The sequence below is a fragment of the Microcebus murinus genome, chromosome 25 (assembly GCF_040939455.1).
Source record: "Microcebus murinus isolate Inina chromosome 25, M.murinus_Inina_mat1.0, whole genome shotgun sequence".
Taxonomy (NCBI): Eukaryota; Metazoa; Chordata; class Mammalia; order Primates; family Cheirogaleidae; genus Microcebus; species Microcebus murinus.
The window spans coordinates 27,212,515-27,228,031 of record NC_134128.1 but is presented as its reverse complement, the minus strand read 5'-3'; the positions used below and the strand labels follow the sequence as shown (position 1 = coordinate 27,228,031).

Here is a 15,517-nt window from a genome sequence, read left to right as displayed (position 1 = left end):
CGGGGCAGGGGCGTCCTCCGCCGCCGTCTAGGGCCACACCACCCTGAACGCCCCCGATCTCGTCTGGTCTCGGAAGCTAAGCAGGGTCGGGCCTGGTTAGTACTTGGATGGGAGACCGCCTGGGAATACCGGGTGCCACAGGCTGCCGCTTTTTTTTTTTTTTTTGCCTCTTGTTCTGTCCCCTTTCTGGGAGCGCGGCGGCGGCCCGGGGTGGGGGTCACCCCCACCCTCAGCGCCCGCGCGGTGCCTGGCGCCCCAGCCCGCACCGTGGGGCCTCCTCTTGTCCCAAGCCGCGACACCGCCGCCACGCGGCAGCATGCGTGGCATCTGGACTGTCAGGTCTCAGACCAAAGGTCTGCTCTGTGGGAACCGACACGCTGGAGGAAACCTTGAGAGTCTGAGAGGGGAGGGAGTTCCAGAAGAAGGCCAGGATGTCATTTTGAGGGAGTATGTGACCAGAACTCGTCCCGTTGCTTTTGGGGTTCTATGGGCTACACGCAGGAATCTTTGGTGGTGGCACCTGATGTTGGGGGATCCGGAGTCACACCCAGACCTGCTCCACAGGCCTCCTTTTACTTTTCTCTTCGGATTCATTATTTTTAAAAAGTGTCTCTTACCTCTAGGATTGCATTTTCTTTTCTCTCTCTTTTCAAGCAGATGATGGGAGTACAAGTATGCAGGTGACATGTGTTGCCCGTGCCCCCCTCCCCCCTGTGTTCTTTTTTTTTTTTTTTTTTTTTGAGACAGAGTCTCGTTTTGCTGCCCAGGCTAGAGTGAGTGCCATGGCGTCAGCCTAGCTCACAGCAACCTCAATCTCCGGGCTCAAGCAATCCTGCTGCCTCAGCCTCCCGAGTAGTTGGGACTACAGGCATGCACCACCACGCCCGGCTGTGTTTTTCTATATATATTAGTTGGCCAATTAATTTCTTTCTATTTTTAGTAGAGACGGGGTCTCGCTCTTGCTCAGGCTGGTTTCGAACTCCTGACCTGGAGCAATCCGCCCGCCTCGGCCTCCCAGAGAGCTAGGATTACAGGCGTGAGCCACCGCGCCCGGCCCCCCCTGTGTTCTTATTCATATACCTCTCATGTTGTTCCAGCGTATTGTGGGGGTACCAATGTTAAGGTCGGGTGCCTTGCCCTCTCCAAGCCTCCCCCCTCGGGTCAGAGCTTCAAGTGCGCCCATCCCCCAGTCGGTGCGCGCCCATCCCCCAGTCGGTGCGCACCCACCCCATGCCTAATGGATGTGTATGCCCCTCCCCTCCCCCCACCCGCCCGACACCCACCCGATGAAGGTGATTCCTCTCTGTCCACTTAGGTGTCCATCCGTTCGTACCAATTTGCTGGTGAGCGCGCTCACGTGGTGCTCGTGTGTCCATTCTTGGGATACTTGGCTTACTGGAACGGGTTCCAGCTCTGGCCAGGAGAACACGAGAGGCGCCCTCTCACCGCTGCTCCTCACAGCCGAATGGCACTCCGTGGTGTCCACGCGCCACATTTTATTGATGCACTCCTGGATGGAGGGGCACTCGGGTCGCTTCCACGTCTTTGCGATTGTGAATTGTGCCCTAACTGTCACCCTAACCCTTACCCAGCCCGTCTCCTCTGCCCCTGCCTGACGCACTCCTCCCCGGCCAGGCCCGTCACTGTCCTGGGCCCCCGCCTGACCGGCTCCTCCCCGCCCGGCCGGTCACCGTCCTCTGCCCCTGCCTGACACGCTCCTTCCCGCCCGGCCTCTCACCGTCCTCGGCCCCTGCCTGACCGGCTCCTCCGTCGCCCGGGCCTTCCAAGGGCTTGGTGTGGACGCTGCTTCCAGGAAGCCCTCCAGAAACCCGGCAGCAGGGTGGCCGCAGCAGTCTCCAGCAGCCGTCCCTAAGTCGCGTGAGTGCGGGGGACGTGCCCCCGCTGTGCCGCGGGGGCCCAGCCTGGTGTCTTCCCTGAGGCCCTGCGGCTGCCGGCTGGGCTGCCGCTCCCCGCAAGGGGAGAGCCGCGGAGGTGGGGACCGCCTCCTGATGGGGACGTACACGCAGCTCTCCACGTCGGATTCCGGGGCTCTCTGTCCTGCCCGAAGGCCCAGCTGGCCTGCGGGTCCTTAGAGTGGCAAAAACATCCGAAAACTGAGATTGAGGGTCCGGTGGGTGTCTGCACTTTTGTGCTGGGCACCCCAGGGAGGCCCGGGGGCTGGCTGGACAACGTGGTCTGCTGGGCGGGGGGGTTGGAGGAGCAACTGATGCCCTTTGCACTTTGGGTAGCAAGAGTCTGAGGTGTCTCTGAGCCCTGTGCCCTGTGAGGTGGGAGGCGGGGGGGAGGAGGAGGAGGAGGAGGAGGAGGAGGTGGGAAGGGCCGGGGCCTGCAGTCCTGTTCCCGGGGTGGCACGGCAAGTGGCTTCTTCCACAGGCTGCTTGGCCTGGGCTCCCTGCACCTGGGCCTTTGGAGGACCGGCCCTGTGCTTGCCAACACTTCCTGCAGGGACCCAGAGCTGGGAGGTGGCATCTCTCAGCCCTGGGTCGGGCAGAGCCCCAGCGGGCCATGCCCACAACCTCTGTCAGCACCGGTCCCCCAGAAGGCTCCTTTGGGACCAGGATTCTCTTGCGGTGACTCTTTAAGGTCTGGCCCCTGGATGGAGGGGCACCAGGAGTAGAGGAGCAGGAAGGGGAAGGGGGTGGCCATGCGAGGGGACACTTTGAGGCCAAGTCCCAGCTTCAGCCTGATCCTCCTGGGAACCCCGCTCTGAGACAAGGAGCCGGGCTTCGCATTCCCACAGCAGCCAGTCGTGGGCTGAGGACACCTGGGGCGTTGGGAACTCCCTGGCTTCTCCTTGGTTTAACGTCTAGAGCTGCTTGTGAATCGCGCCGCCACACACACCCGAGCGCAGGTGTCTTCCGCACAGACTGCGGGCCTCGCTCTTCTGAATGCCGCTAGCTCGCCACCCACCCACCCACGGGTGAACCTGGTCAGGGTGCTTTCTCTCAGGGGCAGACTCTTTTCCGGGCGGGCTACCGGTGTCTCTGTTTGCTCGTTTCTTTCTTCCATTTCGGGAAAGTCTTCCTTGCTGGGTGTGGAAATCTCCTATGCCTTCCCAAGCCTATTCTGTCAGCTTTAAAATTCTCTTTCAGTTGCCACCCTCACAGATGGATTAGGAAACTCTTTCCGGTGCACTCATTAGTGAAATGACCTCCAGGAAGCTGGAATCCAATATCTAATGGCCGATTTTTAGCGAGTCCACACGCCAGGGTGGTCGGGGTCCAATGCAGCCCCGGCCAGGCCCAGGCCCCTTGGACTGGGCCACAGGAGGACACGGAGGAGGGTCCCGGCCCCCACGAAGCGGTGCCGGCAGTTCTCCACGGGCTTGGGCGTTTTCCAGAGGTAGGAGATGGAGGGGACTGATTTCTTCAGCGCCCCCCAAACCACGCCACCCCACCCCACCCATGGGACACATCCCCAGAGAGAGACGCCCCGTACACTGGCTGTGCCCCAGCCCTGGCCCGGGGGAATAGGCGGCAGCCCACCCACAGGGCGAGGGGGGGGCGCAGCTGAAAGGGGTTGTGGGGGAGGGCGGCCCCTGGCTGGGGTCAAAGGGCGAGCGTCCGGCGCGTGCGCAGTCAGCGGCAGCGACGCGCTGGGGGTGGGCAGCGGGTAGGTGAAGGAGGCCGGGCGAGGAGACGAGGGGGGCTGGGAGGGCTCCACCTTGGCGAGTCCAGCCGTGGAGGCGCATCTTGTGTGAGTGTGAGTGAGTGTGAGTGTGTGTGTGTGTGTGTGTGTGTAGAGAGAGACAGCCCCCCACCCCGCCCCGCCCCGCCCATCACCCCCGTCCCTGGGAGCCCGCGGGACCCGGCCGGCGAACTCAACCGGCCCGGCCCGGCGCGGGGCCTGGGGCGGGAGGCGGGGCCTGGGGCGGGAGGAGGCGGCGGCGGGGAAGCCCAGAGAGGCTCGGCTTCTCGAGCGGGGCAGGGGCGTCCTCCGCCGCCGTCTAGGGCCACACCACCCTGAACGCCCCCGATCTCGTCTGGTCTCGGAAGCTAAGCAGGGTCGGGCCTGGTTAGTACTTGGATGGGAGACCGCCTGGGAATACCGGGTGCCACAGGCTGCCGCTTTTTTTTTTTTTTTTGCCTCTTGTTCTGTCCCCTTTCTGGGAGCGCGGCGGCGGCCCGGGGTGGGGGTCACCCCCACCCTCAGCGCCCGCGCGGTGCCTGGCGCCCCAGCCCGCACCGTGGGGCCTCCTCTTGTCCCAAGCCGCGACACCGCCGCCACGCGGCAGCATGCGTGGCATCTGGACTGTCAGGTCTCAGACCAAAGGTCTGCTCTGTGGGAACCGACACGCTGGAGGAAACCTTGAGAGTCTGAGAGGGGAGGGAGTTCCAGAAGAAGGCCAGGATGTCATTTTGAGGGAGTATGTGACCAGAACTCGTCCCGTTGCTTTTGGGGTTCTATGGGCTACACGCAGGAATCTTTGGTGGTGGCACCTGATGTTGGGGGATCCGGAGTCACACCCAGACCTGCTCCACAGGCCTCCTTTTACTTTTCTCTTCGGATTCATTATTTTTAAAAAGTGTCTCTTACCTCTAGGATTGCATTTTCTTTTCTCTCTCTTTTCAAGCAGATGATGGGAGTACAAGTATGCAGGTGACATGTGTTGCCCGTGCCCCCCTCCCCCCTGTGTTCTTTTTTTTTTTTTTTTTTTTGAGACAGAGTCTCGTTTTGCTGCCCAGGCTAGAGTGAGTGCCATGGCGTCAGCCTAGCTCACAGCAACCTCAATCTCCGGGCTCAAGCAATCCTGCTGCCTCAGCCTCCCGAGTAGTTGGGACTACAGGCATGCACCACCACGCCCGGCTGTGTTTTTCTATATATATTAGTTGGCCAATTAATTTCTTTCTATTTTTAGTAGAGACGGGGTCTCGCTCTTGCTCAGGCTGGTTTCGAACTCCTGACCTGGAGCAATCCGCCCGCCTCGGCCTCCCAGAGAGCTAGGATTACAGGCGTGAGCCACCGCGCCCGGCCCCCCCTGTGTTCTTATTCATATACCTCTCATGTTGTTCCAGCGTATTGTGGGGGTACCAATGTTAAGGTCGGGTGCCTTGCCCTCTCCAAGCCTCCCCCCTCGGGTCAGAGCTTCAAGTGCGCCCATCCCCCAGTCGGTGCGCACCCACCCCATGCCTAATGGATGTGTATGCCCCTCCCCTCCCCCCACCCGCCCGACACCCACCCGATGAAGGTGATTCCTCTCTGTCCACTTAGGCGTCCATCCGTTCGTACCAATTTGCCGGTGAGCGCGCTCACGTGGTGCTCGTGTGTCCATTCTTGGGATACTTGGCTTACTGGAACGGGTTCCAGCTCTGGCCAGGAGAACACGAGAGGCGCCCTCTCACGGCTGCTCCTCACAGCCGAATGGCACTCCGTGGTGTCCACGCGCCACATTTTATTGATGCACTCCTGGATGGATGGGCACTCGGGTCGCTTCCACGTCTTTGCGATTGTGAATTGTGCCCTAACTGTAACCCTAACCCTTACCCAGCCCGTCTCCTCTGCCCCTGCCTGACGCACTCCTCCCCGGCCAGGCCCGTCACTGTCCTGGGCCCCCGCCTGACCGGCTCCTCCCCGCCCGGCCGGTCACCGTCCTCTGCCCCTGCCTGACACGCTCCTTCCCGCCCGGCCTCTCACCGTCCTCGGCCCCTGCCTGACCGGCTCCTCCGTCGCCCGGGCCTTCCAAGGGCTTGGTGTGGACGCTGCTTCCAGGAAGCCCTCCAGAAACCCGGCAGCAGGGTGGCCGCAGCAGTCTCCAGCAGCCGTCCCTAAGTCGCGTGAGTGCGGGGGACGTGCCCCCGCTGTGCCGCGGGGGCCCAGCCTGGTGTCTTCCCTGAGGCCCTGCGGCTGCCGGCTGGGCTGCCGCTCCCCGCAAGGGGAGAGCCGCGGAGGTGGGGACCGCCTCCTGATGGGGACGTACACGCAGCTCTCCACGTCGGATTCCGGGGCTCTCTGTCCTGCCCGAAGGCCCAGCTGGCCTGCGGGTCCTTAGAGTGGCAAAAACATCCGAAAACTGAGATTGAGGGTCCGGTGGGTGTCTGCACTTTTGTGCTGGGCACCCCAGGGAGGCCCGGGGGCTGGCTGGACAACGTGGTCTGCTGGGCGGGGGGGTTGGAGGAGCAACTGATGCCCTTTGCACTTTGGGTAGCAAGAGTCTGAGGTGTCTCTGAGCCCTGTGCCCTGTGGGGGGGGGCGGGGGGGGAGGAGGAGGAGGAGGAGGAGGAGGTGGGAAGGGCCGGGGCCTGCAGTCCTGTTCCCGGGGTGGCACGGCAAGTGGCTTCTTCCACAGGCTGCTTGGCCTGGGCTCCCTGCACCTGGGCCTTTGGAGGACCGGCCCTGTGCTTGCCAACACTTCCTGCAGGGACCCAGAGCTGGGAGGTGGCATCTCTCAGCCCTGGGTCGGGCAGAGCCCCAGCGGGCCATGCCCACAACCTCTGTCAGCACCGGTCCCCCAGAAGGCTCCTTTGGGACCAGGATTCTCTTGCGGTGACTCTTTAAGGTCTGGCCCCTGGATGGAGGGGCACCAGGAGTAGAGGAGCAGGAAGGGGAAGGGGGTGGCCATGCGAGGGGACACTTTGAGGCCGAGTCCCAGCTTCAGCCTGATCCTCCTGGGAACCCCGCTCTGAGACAAGGAGCCGGGCTTCGCATTCCCACAGCAGCCAGTCGTGGGCTGAGGACACCTGGGGCGTTGGGAACTCCCTGGCTTCTCCTTGGTTTAACGTCTAGAGCTGCTTGTGAATCGCGCCGCCACACACACCCGAGCGCAGGTGTCTTCCGCACAGACTGCGGGCCTCGCTCTTCTGAACGCCGCTAGCTCGCCACCCACCCACGGGTGAACCTGGTCAGGGTGCTTTCTCTCAGGGGCAGACTCTTTTCCGGGCGGGCTACCGGTGTCTCTGTTTGCTCGTTTCTTTCTTCCATTTCGGGAAAGTCTTCCTTGCTGGGTGTGGAAATCTCCTATGCCTTCCCTCGCCTATTCTGTCAGCTTTCAAATTCTCTTTCAGTTGCCACCCTCACAGATGGATTAGGAAACTCTTTCCGGTGCACTCATTAGTGAAATGACCTCCAGGAAGCTGGAATCCAATATCTAATGGCCGATTTTTAGCGAGTCCACACGCCAGGGTGGTCGGGGTCCAATGCAGCCCCGGCCAGGCCCAGGCCCCTTGGACTGGGCCACAGGAGGACACGGAGGAGGGTCCCGGCCCCCACGAAGCGGTGCCGGCAGTTCTCCACGGGCTTGGGCGTTTTCCAGAGGTAGGAGATGGAGGGTACTGATTTCTTCAGCGCCCCCCAAACCACGCCACCCCACCCCACCCATGGGACACATCCCCAGAGAGAGACGCCCCATACACTGGCTGTGCCCCAGCCCTGGCCCGGGGGAATAGGCGGCAGCCCACCCACAGGGCGAGGGGGGGGGGCGCAGCTGAAAGGGGTTGTGGGGGAGGGCGGCCCCTGGCTGGGGTCAAAGGGCGAGCGTCCCGCACGTGCGCAGTCAGCGGCAGGCAGCGACGCGCTGGGGGTGGGCAGCGGGTAGGTGAAGGAGGCCGGGCGAGGAGACGAGGGGGGCTGGGAGGGCTCCACCTTGGCGAGTCCAGCCGTGGAGGCGCATCTTGTGTGAGTGTGAGTGAGTGTGAGTGTGTGTGTGTGTGTATAGAGAGACAGCCCCCCGCCCCGCCCCGCCCCGCCCCGCCCCGCCCCGCCCATCACCCCCGTCCCTGGGAGCCCGCGGGACCCGGCCGGCGAACTCAACCGGCCCGGCCCGGCGCGGGAGGCGGCGGCGGGGAAGCCCAGAGAGGCTCGGCTTCTTGAGCGGGGCAGGGGCGCCCTCCGCCGCCGTCTAGGGCCACACCACCCTGAACGCCCCCGATCTCGTCTGGTCTGGGAAGCTAAGCAGGGTCGGGCCCGGTTAGTACTTGGATGGGAGACCGCCTGGGAATACCGGGTGCCACAGGCTGCTGCTTTTTTTTTTTTTTTTGCCTCTTGTTCTGTCCCCTTTCTGGGAGCGCGGCGGCGGCCCGGGGTGGGGGTCACCCCCACCCTCAGCGCCCGCGCGGTGCCTGGCGCCCCAGCCCGCACCGTGGGGCCTCCTCTTGTCCCAAGCCGCGACACCGCCGCCACGCGGCAGCATGCGTGGCATCTGGACTGTCAGGTCTCAGACCAAAGGTCTGCTCTGTGGGAACCGACACGCTGGAGGAAACCTTGAGAGTCTGAGAGGGGAGGGAGTTCCAGAAGAAGGCCAGGATGTCATTTTGAGGGAGTATGTGACCAGAACTCGTCCCGTTGCTTTTGGGGTTCTATGGGCTACACGCAGGAATCTTTGGTGGTGGCACCTGATGTTGGGGGATCCGGAGTCACACCCAGACCTGCTCCACAGGCCTCCTTTTACTTTTCTCTTCGGATTCATTATTTTTAAAAAGTGTCTCTTACCTCTAGGATTGCATTTTCTTTTCTCTCTCTCTTCAAGCAGATGATGGGAGTACAAGTATTCAGGTGACATGTGACGCCCGTGCCCCCCTCCCCCCTGCGTTCTTTTTTTTTTTTTTTTTTTGAGGCAGAGTCTCGTTTTGCTGCCCAGGCTAGAGTGAGTGCCATGGCGTCAGCCTAGCTCACAGCAACCTCAATCTCCGGGCTCAAGCAATCCTGCTGCCTCAGCCTCCCGAGTAGTTGGGACTACAGGCATGCACCACCACGCCCGGCTGTGTTTTTCTATATATATTAGTTGGCCAATTAATTTCTTTCTATTTTTAGTAGAGACGGGGTCTCGCTCTTGCTCAGGCTGGTTTCGAACTCCTGACCTGGAGCAATCCGCCCGCCTCGGCCTCCCAGAGAGCTAGGATTACAGGCGTGAGCCACCGCGCCCGGCCCCCCCTGTGTTCTTATTCATATACCTCTCATGTTGTTCCAGCGTATTGTGGGGGTACCAATGTTAAGGTCGGGTGCCTTGCCCTCTCCAAGCCTCCCCCCTCGGGTCAGAGCTTCAAGTGCGCCCATCCCCCAGTCGGTGCGCACCCACCCCATGCCTAATGGATGTGTATGCCCCTCCCCTCCCCCCACCCGCCCGACACCCACCCGATGAAGGTGATTCCTCTCTGTCCACTTAGGCGTCCATCCGTTCGTACCAATTTGCCGGTGAGCGCGCTCACGTGGTGCTCGTGTGTCCATTCTTGGGATACTTGGCTTACTGGAACGGGTTCCAGCTCTGGCCAGGAGAACACGAGAGGCGCCCTCTCACGGCTGCTCCTCACAGCCGAATGGCACTCCGTGGTGTCCACGCGCCACATTTTATTGATGCACTCCTGGATGGATGGGCACTCGGGTCGCTTCCACGTCTTTGCGATTGTGAATTGTGCCCTAACTGTAACCCTAACCCTTACCCAGCCCGTCTCCTCTGCCCCTGCCTGACGCACTCCTCCCCGGCCAGGCCCGTCACTGTCCTGGGCCCCCGCCTGACCGGCTCCTCCCCGCCCGGCCGGTCACCGTCCTCTGCCCCTGCCTGACACGCTCCTTCCCGCCCGGCCTCTCACCGTCCTCGGCCCCTGCCTGACCGGCTCCTCCGTCGCCCGGGCCTTCCAAGGGCTTGGTGTGGACGCTGCTTCCAGGAAGCCCTCCAGAAACCCGGCAGCAGGGTGGCCGCAGCAGTCTCCAGCAGCCGTCCCTAAGTCGCGTGAGTGCGGGGGACGTGCCCCCGCTGTGCCGCGGGGGCCCAGCCTGGTGTCTTCCCTGAGGCCCTGCGGCTGCCGGCTGGGCTGCCGCTCCCCGCAAGGGGAGAGCCGCGGAGGTGGGGACCGCCTCCTGATGGGGACGTACACGCAGCTCTCCACGTCGGATTCCGGGGCTCTCTGTCCTGCCCGAAGGCCCAGCTGGCCTGCGGGTCCTTAGAGTGGCAAAAACATCCGAAAACTGAGATTGAGGGTCCGGTGGGTGTCTGCACTTTTGTGCTGGGCACCCCAGGGAGGCCCGGGGGCTGGCTGGACAACGTGGTCTGCTGGGCGGGGGGGTTGGAGGAGCAACTGATGCCCTTTGCACTTTGGGTAGCAAGAGTCTGAGGTGTCTCTGAGCCCTGTGCCCTGTGGGGGGGGGCGGGGGGGGAGGAGGAGGAGGAGGAGGAGGAGGTGGGAAGGGCCGGGGCCTGCAGTCCTGTTCCCGGGGTGGCACGGCAAGTGGCTTCTTCCACAGGCTGCTTGGCCTGGGCTCCCTGCACCTGGGCCTTTGGAGGACCGGCCCTGTGCTTGCCAACACTTCCTGCAGGGACCCAGAGCTGGGAGGTGGCATCTCTCAGCCCTGGGTCGGGCAGAGCCCCAGCGGGCCATGCCCACAACCTCTCTCAGCACCGGTCCCCCAGAAGGCTCCTTTGGGACCAGGATTCTCTTGCGGTGACTCTTTAAGGTCTGGCCCCTGGATGGAGGGGCACCAGGAGTAGAGGAGCAGGAAGGGGAAGGGGGTGGCCATGCGAGGGGACACTTTGAGGCCGAGTCCCAGCTTCAGCCTGATCCTCCTGGGAACCCCGCTCTGAGACAAGGAGCCGGGCTTCGCATTCCCACAGCAGCCAGTCGTGGGCTGAGGACACCTGGGGCGTTGGGAACTCCCTGGCTTCTCCTTGGTTTAACGTCTAGAGCTGCTTGTGAATCGCGCCGCCACACACACCCGAGCGCAGGTGTCTTCCGCACAGACTGCGGGCCTCGCTCTTCTGAATGCCGCTAGCTCGCCACCCACCCACCCACGGGTGAACCTGGTCAGGGTGCTTTCTCTCAGGGGCAGACTCTTTTCCGGGCGGGCTACCGGTGTCTCTGTTTGCTCGTTTCTTTCTTCCATTTCGGGAAAGTCTTCCTTGCTGGGTGTGGAAATCTCCTATGCCTTCCCAAGCCTATTCTGTCAGCTTTAAAATTCTCTTTCAGTTGCCACCCTCACAGATGGATTAGGAAACTCTTTCCGGTGCACTCATTAGTGAAATGACCTCCAGGAAGCTGGAATCCAATATCTAATGGCCGATTTTTAGCGAGTCCACACGCCAGGGTGGTCGGGGTCCAATGCAGCCCCGGCCAGGCCCAGGCCCCTTGGACTGGGCCACAGGAGGACACGGAGGAGGGTCCCGGCCCCCACGAAGCGGTGCCGGCAGTTCTCCACGGGCTTGGGCGTTTTCCAGAGGTAGGAGATGGAGGGGACTGATTTCTTCAGCGCCCCCCAAACCACGCCACCCCACCCCACCCATGGGACACATCCCCAGAGAGAGACGCCCCATACACTGGCTGTGCCCCAGCCCTGGCCCGGGGGAATAGGCGGCAGCCCACCCACAGGGCGAGGGGGGGGGGCGCAGCTGAAAGGGGTTGTGGGGGAGGGCGGCCCCTGGCTGGGGTCAAAGGGCGAGCGTCCCGCGCGTGCGCAGTCAGCGGCAGGCAGCGACGCGCTGGGGGTGGGCAGCGGGTAGGTGAAGGAGGCCGGGCGAGGAGACGAGGGGGGCTGGGAGGGCTCCACCTTGGCGAGTCCAGCCGTGGAGGCGCATCTTGTGTGAGTGTGAGTGAGTGTGAGTGTGTGTGTGTGTGTATAGAGAGACAGCCCCCCGCCCCGCCCCGCCCCGCCCATCACCCCCGTCCCTGGGAGCCCGCGGGACCCGGCCGGCGAACTCAACCGGCCCGGCCTGGCGCGGGGCCTGGGGCGGGAGGCGGGGCCTGGGGCGGGAGGCGGCGGCGGCGGCGGGGAAGCCCAGAGAGGCTCGGCTTCTCGAGCGGGGCAGGGGCGTCCTCCGCCGCCGTCTAGGGCCACACCACCCTGAACGCCCCCGATCTCGTCTGGTCTCGGAAGCTAAGCAGGGTCGGGCCTGGTTAGTACTTGGATGGGAGACCGCCTGGGAATACCGGGTGCCACAGGCTGCCGCTTTTTTTTTTTTTTTTGCCTCTTGTTCTGTCCCCTTTCTGGGAGCGCGGCGGCGGCCCGGGGTGGGGGTCACCCCCACCCTCAGCGCCCGCGCGGTGCCTGGCGCCCCAGCCCGCACCGTGGGGCCTCCTCTTGTCCCAAGCCGCGACACCGCCGCCACGCGGCAGCATGCGTGGCATCTGGACTGTCAGGTCTCAGACCAAAGGTCTGCTCTGTGGGAACCGACACGCTGGAGGAAACCTTGAGAGTCTGAGAGGGGAGGGAGTTCCAGAAGAAGGCCAGGATGTCATTTTGAGGGAGTATGTGACCAGAACTCGTCCCGTTGCTTTTGGGGTTCTATGGGCTACACGCAGGAATCTTTGGTGGTGGCACCTGATGTTGGGGGATCCGGAGTCACACCCAGACCTGCTCCACAGGCCTCCTTTTACTTTTCTCTTCGGATTCATTATTTTTAAAAAGTGTCTCTTACCTCTAGGATTGCATTTTCTTTTCTCTCTCTTTTCAAGCAGATGATGGGAGTACAAGTATGCAGGTGACATGTGTTGCCCGTGCCCCCCTCCCCCCTGTGTTCTTTTTTTTTTTTTTTTTTTTGAGACAGAGTCTCGTTTTGCTGCCCAGGCTAGAGTGAGTGCCATGGCGTCAGCCTAGCTCACAGCAACCTCAATCTCCGGGCTCAAGCAATCCTGCTGCCTCAGCCTCCCGAGTAGTTGGGACTACAGGCATGCACCACCACGCCCGGCTGTGTTTTTCTATATATATTAGTTGGCCAATTAATTTCTTTCTATTTTTAGTAGAGACGGGGTCTCGCTCTTGCTCAGGCTGGTTTCGAACTCCTGACCTGGAGCAATCCGCCCGCCTCGGCCTCCCAGAGAGCTAGGATTACAGGCGTGAGCCACCGCGCCCGGCCCCCCCTGTGTTCTTATTCATATACCTCTCATGTTGTTCCAGCGTATTGTGGGGGTACCAATGTTAAGGTCGGGTGCCTTGCCCTCTCCAAGCCTCCCCCCTCGGGTCAGAGCTTCAAGTGCGCCCATCCCCCAGTCGGTGCGCGCCCATCCCCCAGTCGGTGCGCACCCACCCCATGCCTAATGGATGTGTATGCCCCTCCCCTCCCCCCACCCGCCCGACACCCACCCGATGAAGGTGATTCCTCTCTGTCCACTTAGGCGTCCATCCGTTCGTACCAATTTGCCGGTGAGCGCGCTCACGTGGTGCTCGTGTGTCCATTCTTGGGATACTTGGCTTACTGGAACGGGTTCCAGCTCTGGCCAGGAGAACACGAGAGGCGCCCTCTCACGGCTGCTCCTCACAGCCGAATGGCACTCCGTGGTGTCCACGCGCCACATTTTATTGATGCACTCCTGGATGGATGGGCACTCGGGTCGCTTCCACGTCTTTGCGATTGTGAATTGTGCCCTAACTGTAACCCTAACCCTTACCCAGCCCGTCTCCTCTGCCCCTGCCTGACGCACTCCTCCCCGGCCAGGCCCGTCACTGTCCTGGGCCCCCGCCTGACCGGCTCCTCCCCGCCCGGCCGGTCACCGTCCTCTGCCCCTGCCTGACACGCTCCTTCCCGCCCGGCCTCTCACCGTCCTCGGCCCCTGCCTGACCGGCTCCTCCGTCGCCCGGGCCTTCCAAGGGCTTGGTGTGGACGCTGCTTCCAGGAAGCCCTCCAGAAACCCGGCAGCAGGGTGGCCGCAGCAGTCTCCAGCAGCCGTCCCTAAGTCGCGTGAGTGCGGGGGACGTGCCCCCGCTGTGCCGCGGGGGCCCAGCCTGGTGTCTTCCCTGAGGCCCTGCGGCTGCCGGCTGGGCTGCCGCTCCCCGCAAGGGGAGAGCCGCGGAGGTGGGGACCGCCTCCTGATGGGGACGTACACGCAGCTCTCCACGTCGGATTCCGGGGCTCTCTGTCCTGCCCGAAGGCCCAGCTGGCCTGCGGGTCCTTAGAGTGGCAAAAACATCCGAAAACTGAGATTGAGGGTCCGGTGGGTGTCTGCACTTTTGTGCTGGGCACCCCAGGGAGGCCCGGGGGCTGGCTGGACAACGTGGTCTGCTGGGCGGGGGGGTTGGAGGAGCAACTGATGCCCTTTGCACTTTGGGTAGCAAGAGTCTGAGGTGTCTCTGAGCCCTGTGCCCTGTGAGGGGGGAGGCAGGGGGGAGGAGGAGGAGGAGGAGGAGGAGGAGGTGGGAAGGGCCGGGGCCTGCAGTCCTGTTCCCGGGGTGGCACGGCAAGTGGCTTCTTCCACAGGCTGCTTGGCCTGGGCTCCCTGCACCTGGGCCTTTGGAGGACCGGCCCTGTGCTTGCCAACACTTCCTGCAGGGACCCAGAGCTGGGAGGTGGCATCTCTCAGCCCTGGGTCGGGCAGAGCCCCAGCGGGCCATGCCCACAACCTCTGTCAGCACCGGTCCCCCAGAAGGCTCCTTTGGGACCAGGATTCTCTTGCGGTGACTCTTTAAGGTCTGGCCCCTGGATGGAGGGGCACCAGGAGTAGAGGAGCAGGAAGGGGAAGGGGGTGGCCATGCGAGGGGACACTTTGAGGCCGAGTCCCAGCTTCAGCCTGATCCTCCTGGGAACCCCGCTCTGAGACAAGGAGCCGGGCTTCGCATTCCCACAGCAGCCAGTCGTGGGCTGAGGACACCTGGGGCGTTGGGAACTCCCTGGCTTCTCCTTGGTTTAACGTCTAGAGCTGCTTGTGAATCGCGCCGCCACACACACCCGAGCGCAGGTGTCTTCCGCACAGACTGCGGGCCTCGCTCTTCTGAATGCCGCTAGCTCGCCACCCACCCACCCACGGGTGAACCTGGTCAGGGTGCTTTCTCTCAGGGGCAGACTCTTTTCCGGGCGGGCTACCGGTGTCTCTGTTTGCTCGTTTCTTTCTTCCATTTCGGGAAAGTCTTCCTTGCTGGGTGTGGAAATCTCCTATGCCTTCCCAAGCCTATTCTGTCAGCTTTAAAATTCTCTTTCAGTTGCCACCCTCACAGATGGATTAGGAAACTCTTTCCGGTGCACTCATTAGTGAAATGACCTCCAGGAAGCTGGAATCCAATATCTAATGGCCGATTTTTAGCGAGTCCACACGCCAGGGTGGTCGGGGTCCAATGCAGCCCCGGCCAGGCCCAGGCCCCTTGGACTGGGCCACAGGAGGACACGGAGGAGGGTCCCGGCCCCCACGAAGCGGTGCCGGCAGTTCTCCACGGGCTTGGGCGTTTTCCAGAGGTAGGAGATGGAGGGGACTGATTTCTTCAGCGCCCCCCAAACCACGCCACCCCACCCCACCCATGGGACACATCCCCAGAGAGAGACGCCCCGTACACTGGCTGTGCCCCAGCCCTGGCCCGGGGGAATAGGCGGCAGCCCACCCACGGGGCGAGGGGGGGGCGCAGCTGAAAGGGGTTGTGGGGGAGGGCGGCCCCTGGCTGGGGTCAAAGGGCGAGCGTCCCGCGCGTGCGCAGTCAGCGGCAGCGACGCGCTGGGGGTGGGCAGCGGGTAGGTGAAGGAGGCCGGGCGAGGAGACGAGGGGGGCTGGGAGGGCTCCACCTTGGCGAGTCCAGCCGTGGAGGCGCATCTTGTGTGAGTGTGAGTGAGTGTGAGTGTGTGTGTGTGTGTATAGAGAGACAGCCCCCCACCCCG

The 15,517-nt window shown here is 63.0% G+C and overlaps 3 non-coding genes and 1 pseudogene across 3 annotated transcripts; all 4 read left to right on the top strand.

Annotated features, from left to right (window-relative positions):
* The first annotated feature begins 25 nt into the window (after positions 1-25).
* LOC142864599 (5S ribosomal RNA) lies at positions 26-144 on the top strand. The gene has a single exon (XR_012915015.1). It is a non-coding gene; the product is annotated as a 5S ribosomal RNA (ribosomal RNA).
* Positions 145-3,965: 3,821 nt separating this feature from the next.
* LOC142864587 (5S ribosomal RNA) lies at positions 3,966-4,084 on the top strand. The gene has a single exon (XR_012915013.1). It is a non-coding gene; the product is annotated as a 5S ribosomal RNA (ribosomal RNA).
* Positions 4,085-7,853: 3,769 nt separating this feature from the next.
* LOC142864452 (uncharacterized) lies at positions 7,854-7,972 on the top strand (annotated as a pseudogene).
* Positions 7,973-11,766: 3,794 nt separating this feature from the next.
* Positions 11,767-11,885, top strand: LOC142864576 (5S ribosomal RNA). Its single transcript, XR_012915012.1, has one exon. It is a non-coding gene; the product is annotated as a 5S ribosomal RNA (ribosomal RNA).
* The last annotated feature ends 3,632 nt before the right edge of the window (positions 11,886-15,517 follow it).